Source organism: Dermacentor albipictus, chromosome 1, assembly GCF_038994185.2.
Source record: "Dermacentor albipictus isolate Rhodes 1998 colony chromosome 1, USDA_Dalb.pri_finalv2, whole genome shotgun sequence".
Lineage (NCBI taxonomy): Eukaryota > Metazoa > Arthropoda > Arachnida > Ixodida > Ixodidae > Dermacentor > Dermacentor albipictus.
Genome location: NC_091821.1, coordinates 6,860,929 through 6,874,915, shown reverse-complemented (window position 1 = coordinate 6,874,915; position 13,987 = coordinate 6,860,929). Strand labels below are relative to the sequence as shown.

Genomic DNA, 13,987 nt, shown 5'->3' with positions numbered 1-13,987 from the left:
AGTTTCTGCTTGTAATCGCATCCATGTAACGGACTCAGCTCTGTTTAGTTTAGTGTGAGGCGGTGGTAATACTCGCTTCAGATTTTGATAGAATTTGGTAATATCGCTAAATCTTGCTAATCTATCTTTTTCTCTCCAGACCTCCTCCGCGTTCTCCTGGCCGATGGAAATCACTCTTTGCTCAGCTCGGCGAGTAAGATCTCTGGCTTTGCGGTCTGGCACCTCGTTCAGGTTGATTGCAAGAATGCCTAGAGTCGTATGCGCTGTGAACCAGAGCCATTGCCTGCCATTCATCTCTGCTTTGGAGAATTTTGCTTCATTTACTCTGATGATGTGCCATGCCTCCGGAGAGATCCTACCTTTTACATAATTTCTAATGACCGCTTGAGAATCGCTAATGATGTATTGAGCATTCGTGGAGACCAATGCTAGTGCAATGGCTACCTCCTCCGCTGTCTTGGAATGTTTGGTATTAACTGAAATGCTTGTAAGGGGTTTTTGGGTGTGCAACGGCCAACCAAGATAGCAACACTGCGCAAACGAAGAGAGCAGCGCAGCTATAAATACGTTCCCCTTCTTATCAATAAAGCATTCTTCTTGTAGCCACGACCGTGTGCATTACGCTCGATACATGGTGTCAGAAGCGGGATCGCTCACGGGACCATGGCCGACCTGCGCCCGCCTGAGCCACTGCGAGTGGGCGACAACGCTGCAGCGTCCTGGCAGACATTCAAGCAACGCATCGAGCTGTACCTGATAGCAACTGAGCCCACGAAGCCACGCAGTAAGGAGCAGAAAGCTGCAATTTTTTTGCATGTTGCGGGTCAAGAAGCAGTTGACGTGTTTAATACTCTGAACCTATCACCAGAGGAAGCTAAAGACTACGACGTTTTGGTTAAAGCATTTGAAAATTACTGCTTGCCTAAGTGTAATGAAACCTATGAGCGATATGTGTTTCGCTCGCGTCGTCAGGCACACGGAGAGCCATTCGAACAGTTCTTTCGGGATCTGCAACTAAAAGCAAGAACGTGCAACTTCGGGGATTTACGAAGTTCCATGCTGCGGGATCAAATTGTCTATGGCATTTGCAGCTCTTCCCTGCGAGAAAAGCTTCTTCGAAAGAAAGACCTGACCCATGCCACAGCGGTGGAATGCTGCAAAGCTGAGGAACTTGCCGAATCGCAAAATAGGGCGTGGACGGAGGAAAACAAGATTGAACCTGTATTACGAACGCAAGCTAAACATGGACGCTAAAAATGCCGGTATTGCAACTTCTCGCATGCGCCAAGGAAGTGTCCGGCGTACGGCAAAACATGCAACAAGTGCACGAAGCCTAATCACTTTGCCGCCTGCTGTACGAGCAAGCGAGCAGCCGTTGATGACGTGGTCGAAGGAGCGGAGAGTGACAATGACTTCGACGTTCTGGAGATCAGGACGACGGAAAGGAAGCGCGGTCCCGAAAGTCGCGACTGGATTGTAACAACGAGCATTGAAGGAACTGATGTGCAGCTTAAGGTCGACACGGGAGCACAGGCTAACTTGTTGCCGCGTTCGCTGTTCAAAAGGCTCGGAACTAGACAGCAGCCGTACCCCACGAGGAGCATCCTGCGCCATTACGGGGGCGGCGAAATACCGCACAGCGGAAAAGTTCGCCTCGCCGTGCAGTTAGGAGAACGGCGTGTACTGCTTGAGTTCTTCATAGTAAAGAACAAGCAAGCTATTCTGGGCCTCGGGGCAAGTGAGCAACTTGGTCTGGTCAACAGGGTGAACTCGGTGGACAGCAGCGAGACATACGGAAGCCTAAAGCAGGCATTCCCAAGGCTGTTCACGGGCATAGGCAGGACGCGGCGCGAGTACAAAATGGTGCTCCGGAAGGACGCCGTCCCTGTGGTTCAGCCAACCTGGCGTGTGCCTTACGCCCTCAAGAAGCCGCTTAAGAAAGAACTTGACCGGATGAATGCTGCGAACATCATCGAGAAGGTGGAAGAACCGTCAGACTGGGTAAGTCCCTTGGTTATCGTGAGGAAGAAAAATGGAGACTTAAGAGTATGCATGGACCCGCGGGCAATTAATAAGGCGGTGAAGAGAGAGCACTTCCAGTTGCCATGCCGGGAGGAAATCGAAGGTGATCTAGCGCATGCAAAGTATTTCAGCAGACTCGATGCAAACAGTGGGTTCCATCAAATTCCCCTCGACAAAAAAACATCAGAAATCTGCACATTCAGTTCACCGTTTGGTCGGTATCGGTATCTCAGACTGCCATTCGGTATTGCATCTGCGCCCGAAGTTTTCCAGCGTACAATGAGCCAGATATTCGACGACCTCCCGGGAACACGTGTATAGATTGACGATGTGCTAGTGTGGGGTTCTACGCGAAAGGAGCACGATGAACGCCTGTACAAAGCGCTGGAAAGGGCACAGGCAGAGGGCCTAACTTTGAATGCAGAAAAGTGCATTTTTGGACGTACTGAAATCAGCTTCTTGGGTGATAAGATTAGTTCCAAAGGTATTGAGCCAAATCCCGGCCTGATAAGGTGCCTTTTAAACCACCCTCCGCCAACGACCAAGAAAGACGTTCAACGCTTGCTTGGCACCGTGAACTATTTCGGGAAATAATTATTTAATAATATTTGGGGTTTTTACGTGCCAAAACCACTTTTTGATTATGAGGCACGCCGTAGTGGAGGACTCCGGAAATTTGGACCACCTGGGGTTCTTTAACGTGCACCTAAATCTAAGCACACGGGTGTTTTCGCATTTCGCCCCCATCGAAATGCGGCCGCCGTGGCCGGGATTCGATCCCGCGACCTCGTGCTCAGCAGCCCAACACCATAGCCACTGAGCAACCACGGCGGGTATATTTCGGGAAATACTTGCCACAGTTGTCAGCCCACACTGAGGCCCTGCGCAGCCTGATTAGAAACGACACACTTTTCGAGTGGACGCATGTTCACGAGCGTGAGTGGGTGCTGCTCAAAAAGATGCTTACGGAAGCACCCGTCCTGGCTATCTTTAATCCCGAGCTTTCCACGAAACTGTCGGCGGATGCGTCAGCATTTGCACTCGGAGCAGTGCTTTTCCAACAACATGGAAAAGACTGGCGCCCGGTAGGCTACGCATCGCGAGCACTCACAGAAACAGAGCGAAGGTACGCCCAAATAGAAAAAGAGGCCCTGGGCATAACATTCGGCTGTGAAAAGTTTAATGATTATGTTATTGGAAGACATGTCGTTATCGAAACCGACCACAACCCATTATTGGCTATTTCAAAGAAAGAAATAGGTGACATGCCACCCCGTCTGCAGCGACTATTTCTTCGAGTGCTGAAGTACGAGTTTGAGTTGCAGTATGTTCCAGGCAGCAAATTGGTTGTTGCCGACACCCTGTCACGAATCCCATCGCAGAAACAACCAGAAAAAGGCTCAACGGACGTTGAAGTTCATGCCGTGGGCGTTCTGACTGCCGTTGTTGGACCAGCCACCCTATCTCGTCTGCAGGCAGCAACGGCCAGTGATCCAACGACGCAAGACATCATTTCCAGCCTGCAGTCGTCAATACCTGTGGAAGGTGAGCTAAAGTCCTTCGCACAAGAACTTTCTGTTGTCAACGGAGTACTCCTCAAGGGAACTAAAGTAGTCGTACCTGCAAGCATGCGAACAGAGATGCTGCGACGAGTGCACCAAGGGCATCTCGGCTTAGGAAAATGCAAATCTAGGGCTCGCAAGTTGATGTATTGGCCAGGAATGGCAACAGATATTGCCCACTTCATTGACAGGTGTGACGTTTGCAAGAAGTTTGCGTATCGACAGCGTGACGAGCCCCTGTGCCAACGCACCGTTCCAGACATGCCATGGGTGAGGGTTGGTACAGATCTTTTTCAACACGCCGGAAAGCATTATTTAGTTGTCTATGACGCCTACTCTAATTTTCCAGAAGTCGAGCATCTCAAGGATACCTCTGCAACGACTGTCATCCATAAACTACGTCAGATCTTTGCAAGGCATGGATTACCACTAGAAGTTTGCAGTGATGGCGGCCCGCAGTTCACGTCAAAAGAGTTTGAAGATTTTGCGGCTCGTTATGACTTTGTGCATACGATTTCCAGTCCCTATTTTCCCAGGTCCAATGGACTCGCCGAGAAGGGCGTACAAGTGGTCAAGCGGCTTCTTGGCAAGACTGAGAGCAAGAAAGAGGACTTCTATTTGGGCCTTCTCAATTACAGGGTGTGTCCTCTCGAGGATGGCCGATCACCATCGGAACTACTAATTGGACGAAGTCTCAGAACGCTACTTCCAGATTTTTCAGCGTCATCATCAGGTCCCGTCCAAAAACATGTCCAAGCAAGGACCACAGGAAGAACACAAACTCCACTACAGAAGGGAGACGTCGTCCGCATCCTCGGAAATGGTAGATGGGAAATCAAGGCGCAAGTCCAAGATCTCGTGGCCCCAAGGTCGTACACTGTTCTGACAGAGGATGGCCGGGTTTTCCGTCGAAATAGACAGCACCTTCGCAAAACATCAGAAGCGTTCCATCGAGCCATCCATTACCAGGCGGACGACTGCGACGACACCCCTGACTCATCTTCGAGCGCAGCCTCGCAGCAGCCGCCTGAACCTTCGCAGGCCGCACCGGATCGACCACCAGCAGGCACATTCGGCCCACCTAACATCCCAGATTCACTAAGGCGATCTACCAGGCCGCGAAGACCACCAGATCGCCTGGCCTACACGCACGGATTCCGGCAGACTGAAACAACCTAGGAGTGTTGACTGTTTCCATTCTTCGAAGAAAGGAGGATGCAACGGCCAACCAAGATAGCAACACTGCGCAAACGAAGAGAGCAGCGCAGCTATAAATACGTTCCCCTTCTTATCAATAAAGCATTCTTCTTGTAGCCACGACCGTGTGCATTACGCTCGATACAGGGTGTGGTCTACGATTACTGCTACGTAGCCATATCTATGTGGGTATTCAGCCACATCTACGATGGTTGTTCTGTCGTCTGACCCAAAGTTTCGGATCATTTTCTCTGCTCGGCTCTTGCGGCTGCCGTCGTTGTAACCTGGATGCATGTACTTGGGTACATTTTGTACTAGGAGTTTGTCAAGAATTTATCTCGTTATCTTCCTCTTTTGCCCGCATAGATTGTGTTAATTATTTCTTAGTTTGCTTAGTATATGCCGTCCTGTTTTGGTTTTGGTTAGTCGTTCTGTCTGAGATGTTTCTTGTGCTTCTATTAGTTCGTCCAGCGTGTTGTGGAGTCCTAACATTAGCACGAGATCCGTGCTCGTACTGATGGGAATCCCTAGTGCTAGTTTGTATGCCTTTTTTATGAGGTTGTTAATTTTAGTCTTTTCAGTTGCAAACCAATTGTGGAAGGCTGCTATGTATGTGATCTGACTGATTATGAATGATTGTATCAGCCGTATGATTTTTTTTTCCTTCATACCTTTGTGCCTGTTTGTGATTCGTTTGAATATTATCATGATGTTTGTCACCTTTGTGTCTAACTTCTTTATGGTTTCCCCATTTGTGCCTTTGTTCTCCATTACTAGACCCAGCACCTTGACCTGGTTGACTATTGGGATATTCGGCCCGTTCTTGGTGTGTAGCTTGATTTCTTCATGAGCCTAGTTTCGGTCGTATCCTTTGGAAGGACTTCCCCTAAGTGTGGGGCGGTACAAGAGAAGTTCACATTTCTTTGCAGAGCATGTGAGGCCTGTTACTATGAGGTGTTCCTCTACTGTGTTAATTGCAGTCTGGAGTCGTTCTATTGATCCATCGCTGCCATCACGGGTCCAGGTAGTAATATCGTCTGCGTAGATTGTGTGATTCTGGGATTCAATGCGATTTATTTTTTCAGGGAGTCCCATCAAGAGAAATTAAACAGCTTCGGCGAGATGACAGCGCCTTGCGGTGTGCCGCCCCCCACCCCTATGTCGATCTCGGGCGACGTGAGCCCTCCGACGGAGAAGACTGCTTTCCTATCTTATAGGAAGCTCTTGAAATAGATATACGTCCGTTGCCCTATCCTATTCGTTCGATGTTTTCAAATATGGTTACGTGGTTGGCATTATCAAAAGTCTTTTTAAGATCAAGGCCCAAGATGGCCCTTGTAGATCGCGTTTTATAATATATTATCTGACGCTTAAGTTGAAACATCGCATCTTGTGTCGAATGGTTTTTGCGAAATCCTGTCATTGTATCTGGGTATATGTTATTATCCCCTAAGAAGTTATCTACTCTGTTTAAAATTACACGTTCAAATAATTTTCTGACGCAGGATGTTAAGGAGATTGGTCTGAGGTTGTCGATCTCAAGCTTCTTACAAGGTTTTGGAATAACCGTTATCGTCGCTTTCTTCCATTGAGCTGGCACTTCTCTATTTACCCGACACTCGTTTATGTATTCTCGTAGTTTGGCGATCGATTCATCATTGGGGTTCCCGATTGTCTTTTTGGTTGTACCGTCAGGGCCTGGGGCTGGTTTGGTGTACCTTTTGTATGGCCACGCGGATTTCTGCCTCCGTGAGTTCCTTGTATAATTTTACGTTTGTATTCCCGTTGTAGCTAGGAAATCTGCAAGGGGGTGCCTGTGTTTAGTATTTCTGCTCTAGTTCATTGAGAAATTCCTCTTCTGTGCCCTCATAAGCGTGTGTTAACTTATTATTGGCTCGCATGTGGTTTTTCTTGTTATTCTCATGGTCAAGCAGCAACCTGAGCATGTGCAAGGTTTGGCCGGTGCCTAATTGTCCATCCATGGAATGAAATATCTCGTCCCATTTTAGTTTGGTCAATTGCTTAGAATGTTCTTCTATTTTTTGTTGAGGAGCGCTATGCGCTTTCTTAACTTTCGGTTGTGCTTCTGATCGCTAAGTCTATTCAGAAGCGACTGCTTAGCTTCCCACATGTGGAGAAGTCTGCTGTCGCATTTCTCCAAGTTAGATTCAGGTAGTGCTTTTTTTGTGGCAGCGTTGACATCATCACTGAGCTTCTTAATCCATTGTTCTATTTCTGCGATTGATCGATGCTGTGTCGTCTCTCGCGTTCTACGAAATAGCTCCCAGTCTACTAATTTGATCTGTCGTTCCTTGGGTCTATTAGGCTCTTCTCTGACGTGTAACTCCGATATGCGGTGGTCGCTGCCCAAATCTTCCAGTGTGTTGTACCACGTCGCCTTTTCAATATTTTCGTAAAGGTTAGCTCTGGAGTTGTGTCCCTGTTTAGCGCCGGGCCTACTCTGGTTGGTGTGGCGGGTCTGTGACGAGCGTGAGGCCTAATTCTTGCGAGTCGTTCCATAAGTCCGTTCCTTTTGATCTGGTATGCAAATATCCCCACGGGGGGGGGGGGGGTATGTGGGGCTATACAGTCTCCTCCTATAACTACCAGATTTTCTCCAGCAAGTTTGAGTGTTTTCTGGAATAGGTTCTTTCATTTGTGTTTATGGAGCGTGGGGTTGCTATAAATGTTGAGAATAAATAAGCTACGTCCTGTCTTCTTTGAGGGATCAGTTCCAATAGAAGATCGTCAATGTGTTTTATGCCTGTACTGGGTTGTGCGCAAGTTTTCTTCATTTTTACTAGTGTGGTTAATCCCCTGGTCTCCCCTTCCGCATAGCCAAAAGATCTTTACTCTGTTAGCTATGCAATCTCGTGTGTTTCCTGCAGAATTATGACGTCTGGTGTATCCTTGTCTTTTCAATACTGCTGCAAAACTGACTTTCTTTTCCGTAACTTCTACATTTCCATTGCCATATCGTGAACCCTTTTCTAACACGCCTCATTTCGGGTGCGATCATAGGAGGAAGACGGGAGGTCTATTTATTTATTTATTTAGTTATTTATGTATTTACTTATTTATTAGTACTTATTTATTTATTAGTATTTACCCTCAGGGCCAGAGGCATTACAGATGGGAGTGGAACATACGGGAAAAAAGACACAATACTGATTTTTGTTCTGTTAATACAATGTTAGCTAAAAAGATCAGATAGCAGCGGGAAGCAGCAAAAATTCAAGCAATTGATCGATAAAAAATAGAACAACATACTTGGGTAATTCTATTGCAATACAATTGTGTTTGAAACTTTATGAAACTGCGAATAGTGAGCAGTGGACGTGAGAGATCCCGGGAGGTGCTTACAGTCCTGTGAGGTGTGGGGCACAAATTATTGATAACATATTTGCACTAAGCACGACATTATTCCCACCTTTTGTGCATGATCCAAACGAGGGCAAATACATGATGGAGGAAGAATAAGGTCGTTGTATAGGGCGGGACTGTAGTATATCTTGAGGAAGAGTCATAGGCGAGAAAACTTACGCTGACAGGCGAGTGACGCAAGCTGTAGGAACTCTTTCATTAAAGTGATACTGTAGTTTCCTAGAATAAAGCGGACAGAGTTATTTTGGTCAAGCTAGAGGGCAGAGGTTAATGTAGCAGTGCTGGGGTCCCAGATGGAAGAGGCACATTCAAGTTTACTTCGCACTAAAGATTTGTAAAGGAGGAGTTTCAAAGAAACAGGAGCAGAATAAAAATTGCACCGGAGGTAACCTAACGAGTGGTTTGCATTGCTGATTCTTTTGCTAATAAGAATTAAGACCAAGAAAGAGAGGAAGTTATGTGGACGCCTAAGTAGCAATATGATATTACGGATTTGAGAGCGGAATACTCGAGCAAGTAGGAAGTTGGGCAAAACGTTGTACGGGAGATACGTAAACTTTGTTGCGTTAAGTTCCGTTAGCCAGACTTTACACCAGTTAGATATACAGTTGATATCGTTTTGAAGGATCGTAACATCACTTTGGTCAATAATTTCTCGGAAGACTACGCAATCGTCGGCGAATAAGTGAATGTTAGAGGTCACGCATTGCGGCAAGTTATTAATATAAATGACAAACAGCAGAGGGCCGGTCACTGAAACTTGACGCACGCCAGAATGAACGGGCCTCAACAGGGAATGAAAGTGTTAGCAGACACGAATTGTAAGCGTGCGGTTAGAAAATATTTGATCCAAGAGAGAAGTTTCCTATCCATGTTCAATTTGGTTAAGTTAAAGAGAAGTAAACTGTGGCAAACTTTTGAAAAGCTTTTGCGAAATCTAGGAAGGCACAGTCAGCTATAGAACGAGGATCTAGAATTGTATGTAGTTTTTGTGTAAAGGAAGCCAACTGTGTTTCGCAGGAAAGAAGTCGGCAGAAACTATGTTGCGCCTTTGAAAAGAGTGAGTAGGCATCAAGGAAATTAACATTGCTTGTGTAAAGGACTTGATCGAGAATTTTACACGGGATGCTAGTTAGTTAAATCGGGCGGTAGTTTAGGGGTGAATTTTTACTTCCAGATTTATTAACTGGAACCGCCTTTCCGACTTTCCAGTCGGATGGCAGTGTGGATTCATCAATTGATTTTTGAAATATTTTGGATAGCATAATACTATAATATATTTTGTTACTTCTTAAGAATTTAGCATTGATAAATGCCATTCCTGGGCTTGAGGACACTTTCAATGATTCGATAATTTTTTCGATGCCAAGGGGCTGAATAGTTACTGGATCCATTGTCAGAGAATCAAAACATGGCACGCTGGGAAATGCTGTAGATGAGGTTGTAACGAAATTACGGCAAAATACATCATTTAACACCACAGACCAGTCACCAACTGGAATTGCATCACCATAAGAGTCAAGTAGCGTGATTTCGGCGTTATGGTCAGGGTGAACGGTTCGGCAAAATTTTTGGATCATTGTGGAACATAGTTAGCACAGTATTTTGTAGGAAATTATTACGAGAACATTTCAGTGCGGAGACATAAGCATTATTCGCTTTCACATATACATCCCACGGCTGCTCGGACGGATAATGCTTGGCAGAGTGACAGAGCCGCTTTTTTTTTGTTACGAAGTCGTTTTAAATGCGAGTTATATCAAAGTGCTTTTGAATGCAATGAAATAGTGCGCATAGGTACGTGCCTGTGAATTAGTTCATGTACTTTTGTTGTAAACATATTCCGGTTATTTTCGGTAGTACGGCTTTCAATATCATCTAAGAAAATGTTAAGAAACGTAGACAGTTCGTTACTAATAGCTTCAAAGTTGGCTTTGCTGCAATTACGAAGGGAGATTTCGACTGTCCGGTTTATTGACTGACAATATTTTACTTCAAACAGAGCGTTAAATGATCGCTAATGCCTGGCAGATATGATAATTCAGGTCATATGAGGATAGTTCGTTAGTATAACTTCAAACGTATTTGCCGTATTGTGTGATAGCCTAGTAGGTTGAGAGACAAGCTGAGAAAGAGAAAATACCGTGCAAAGATTTCAAATTCAAAGCTTTCTGATGAAAACGGTTTGAAAACAGGCGGAACAGAAGACCAGGAAATGTCGGGATAGTTGCAGTTTAACAGGACAAAAATGAAAGCGTTAGGTCGACGTGCACTAATGGTATGAATGGCATGTAAATGGGCAGCAAAATTTGAGCAATTATTGGGCGGACGATAGCAAACCCCAAATACAAAGCTTTTATGAGAGATATAAGTGTGCGCGCATACAGTTTCTAGATTAGTTTGACCAGGAATATAGGAAGACAGAATATCTCCCGAGATAGCCAACATAGCACCTCCTCCTACACGTGATTTACGGTCCCAGCGATAAATGCTGTAGTTAGATGCGTCATGAAATATTTTGTTATCGGTAATGTTTGGGTAAAGCCAGGTTTCAGTGAGCGCAATGATAGCTGAATTGCACGTGTCAACAACTGATTCAAGTGAGTCACGCTTATTAAGTACGCTTCTGACACTTACCAAAAGTACAGACACACTGGGTGCTGGCAACAAACCACAACGTACCCCCGCGCTTCCCCATGGTTATGTATTGCAACTCATGTTTGGCGCTGAAGGTCGCGATACACTGCAAGATAAATCACTGGATAAATCACACGCCCTAAAGTTAGTGTCATACCTTACATGCACGGGATATCCCACAACTTGAAAAAGATTGCCCAAAGAGCGAATGTAAGACTTGTTTTTTCTGCTCCCGACAAGCTCGGCAGGCTTTGCAGGCTGACGGATCCAAATGCCGTCCCTTCCGATAAGTGCAGAAAGCATCACCGAAAAAAGTTTGTCGAGTGTGTACACCGGGTGGTGTACAACCTTCCGCTTTCATGTGGGAAGAAATATATAGGACAAACTGGGCGTTGCCTCAATGATCGGCTCCGTGAGCACAGCAACAACGTTAAAAACGGCTCTGGCGGTTTCTTGGCGATCCACTGTCGCGATCATGGGTGCAAACCTCTTGAGGATCAATGTACGATTGTTTCCCGTGGCAGTACGCAGCTCATCCGTGGGATATCTGAAGCGCAGATGATCGCAAAATTGGGTGATGCGTGTGTCAGCTTCCCGTCTCTGGCTCTCACAGAAAAATAATTACGTTACTTGGACGCGGTATCACACGACACGTAACCATGTTACATGATTTCGCACTTCATTTCCTTGTAAGCGCATGCGCGATCTACGTTGCCTGTCATGTATAAAAAAGACGCAGTGGCACAATAAACTTAGTTGAAAGTTTGCGCTTGGTGTGTCATCTTCTTTCACGTCCGTGTCGTTTTTTATGTCGCGCAATATAATTTAAGCAAGAGAAACGTTGTTACACACCTGCGGAGCGTAGGCAACGAAAGGATTAGCCATGCTTCCGCGAACGCTGCTCCCATGCCCACTGAAAGCACAAGGTGGCGGCCAGGCATATAAATACGGTGAGGGACTTGATTCCAGCGTCAATCTTGTCAACTTGATAACAGGGAACTTGATGATCCGAGGCATGAATTTGTTGAGTGCGCGTGCACCTTCCAGGCGGTAGTGCTGCGCGGGGCTTTCGGTGAGCGACACTGTCAAGGGCCGGATGGCGGACGGCATAGCGAGCATGTAGTAGACAAGCAGGGTAACAAAGGCCTACGGAGCGTAGAAAACGAAGGCATTAGCCATGCTTCCGTGACGGCTGCTCCCATGCCCACAATTGGAGAGATGGCCAGGTTGGAGAGAAGCTGATCTTACATAATTATGTGGTTTTGAAGTGGGTACGTATTGTGGTGCTTCACATGCAACCAAGGGCAGTCCATTACCTGGTGACTGGTTTGCCTCTGGGATGTCTAATCTACTCATAATTGCTGCTATTGCTTTAGCAATTTGATTCATGATTTCGTAACGTTTTTGATTTGGCTTTTGTATCTCTAATAAGGTCTTTTGAACGTCGCCTAATGTTTTATCTACCACTGAGTTATCTTGTTTATCACTTCTGGCTTGAGCCTTGCGTTTGAGGGGAGGGGGGTCATCCCCTTCGTCCATCTTATTGTCCGGGATTTCAGATGGCTCTTTTGTGCTTGCGTGTGGGGCGGGACTTACCTGATTTATTTGTTTTTTTCTTTCTTGATAATTTTTATTTCATCGCTCATACGGTACTAACAAAATGCTCAACTGCGCATTCTTTGTTTTAGTTGCTTTATCTACTTATCAATAGCAGTCTCCCCGCCAGCCCCCGGGCGCACCCCATCGACAACGTCTACCCAGCTCACCGTGATTGTCTTGTTTGCTGAAGAGGGTGGCCTAGTTCTGGACCTGGATCTTGATCCGGGTCTTGTCCGCGGTGTCCTGTAGCCGGACCGGGATAAGGATCTGGTGGTGGATGGAGACCTTGTTCTCGATCTGGAGCGTCGTTCCCTGGCGTTTGGGAGGCCAGGCGTTCCACGAGACTCTGCCCTGTATTCTCTTGAGGTAGTGTCTTCATTTTCTTTTTGTCGTTCTCGTTGCAGTCTGTGCCATTGTCTCTGTTTAACCATGAAGGGCTTCATGAATTTGGCTTTGCACGTGTTGTCTGCGGCCGGATGGTCCTCACCGCATAACTGACATTTAGGTTGGCACCTATGGTCTTTATCTCGGTTTGGTGTTCCATATCACGCACAAATATTGTTGTCGGGGTTGGGACATACGTCTCCTCTGTGCCCAAGTCTGTTGCATTGGTGACAGAAATCCACTTGTTTGCTGTACAGGGAGCAAGGGAGCAGCGCTGCCCTGTATCGGACGTACGTGGGCACTTTGTTTCCTTCAAAGAGCACAATCGCCGTAGTAGTATTATTGAATCTCTTTGCTGCTATCTCAGTTGGATTTTTGCTCGTAACCACCTTTGCTGTGATGTCTCTTGGGCCCTCGTCGTGTTGGATTGCTCTGATGAGTCCTTTGGCCGTCATGTCAGGTGCTGTCACGTAAGCATTGGTCTCGTAAAACATGTCTTGAATCTTGGTACGTGCTAGTTCCTGATTTTTGTTTGCACCCTCTTGATCCGATGTAGTGACGATAAGGATATTTTGATAATAGTTGGGGCAGACAATCTCTTCCTCCATTTCGTCTCGAGGAATGCCTGCCGCATCTTGTACCGCCGCTGTGAGGTGAACTATACCGTGCTCGCATATTTTGAGTCATCCTTGTGGTCTGAACACAATCTTGTAATGCCCTCTTTGCAAATGTGGCATTCTGCTTGCCTCGCATATATTGTCACGTGGTGGTGACGTTGAATAACACGGTACGAAGACTGTGAACGACAAAACTAACTTTTATTGGGTGAACCTGTGCCCACAAAACAGGCTACACTTATAGCACAACGATAGCGGCGAACACAGTCGGCGATCGTCGAAAATCTGATCAGCGGGTCAAGCGCGTCGGTTTTTATACAGCCGGCATCGAATGTTCCAGACTGATCATTGGGACCCGCATGCCTTCTACAAACTTCTGCAGCATTCGCGTCAAGCGATGAAATCACATAACACAAGGTTCGGCGACATGAGACAGCGGATAGAAGCATCGACAAGTTTCCAGAAACTTCGGATACATGCAGGCGCGTCCTGCGCTGTGCGATAACATTTGTTAGGCGGCAAAACGTGTCGCCCGATAAAGATAAGTACACGTGTCAATATGCTCTAGCCTGCCTTTACACGGGT

General features: G+C 46.4%; 1 pseudogene; it reads left to right on the top strand.

Moving 5' to 3' along the window:
- Positions 1-1,056: 1,056 nt before the first annotated feature.
- Positions 1,057-4,844, top strand: LOC135911658 (uncharacterized; annotated as a pseudogene).
- The last annotated feature ends 9,143 nt before the right edge of the window (positions 4,845-13,987 follow it).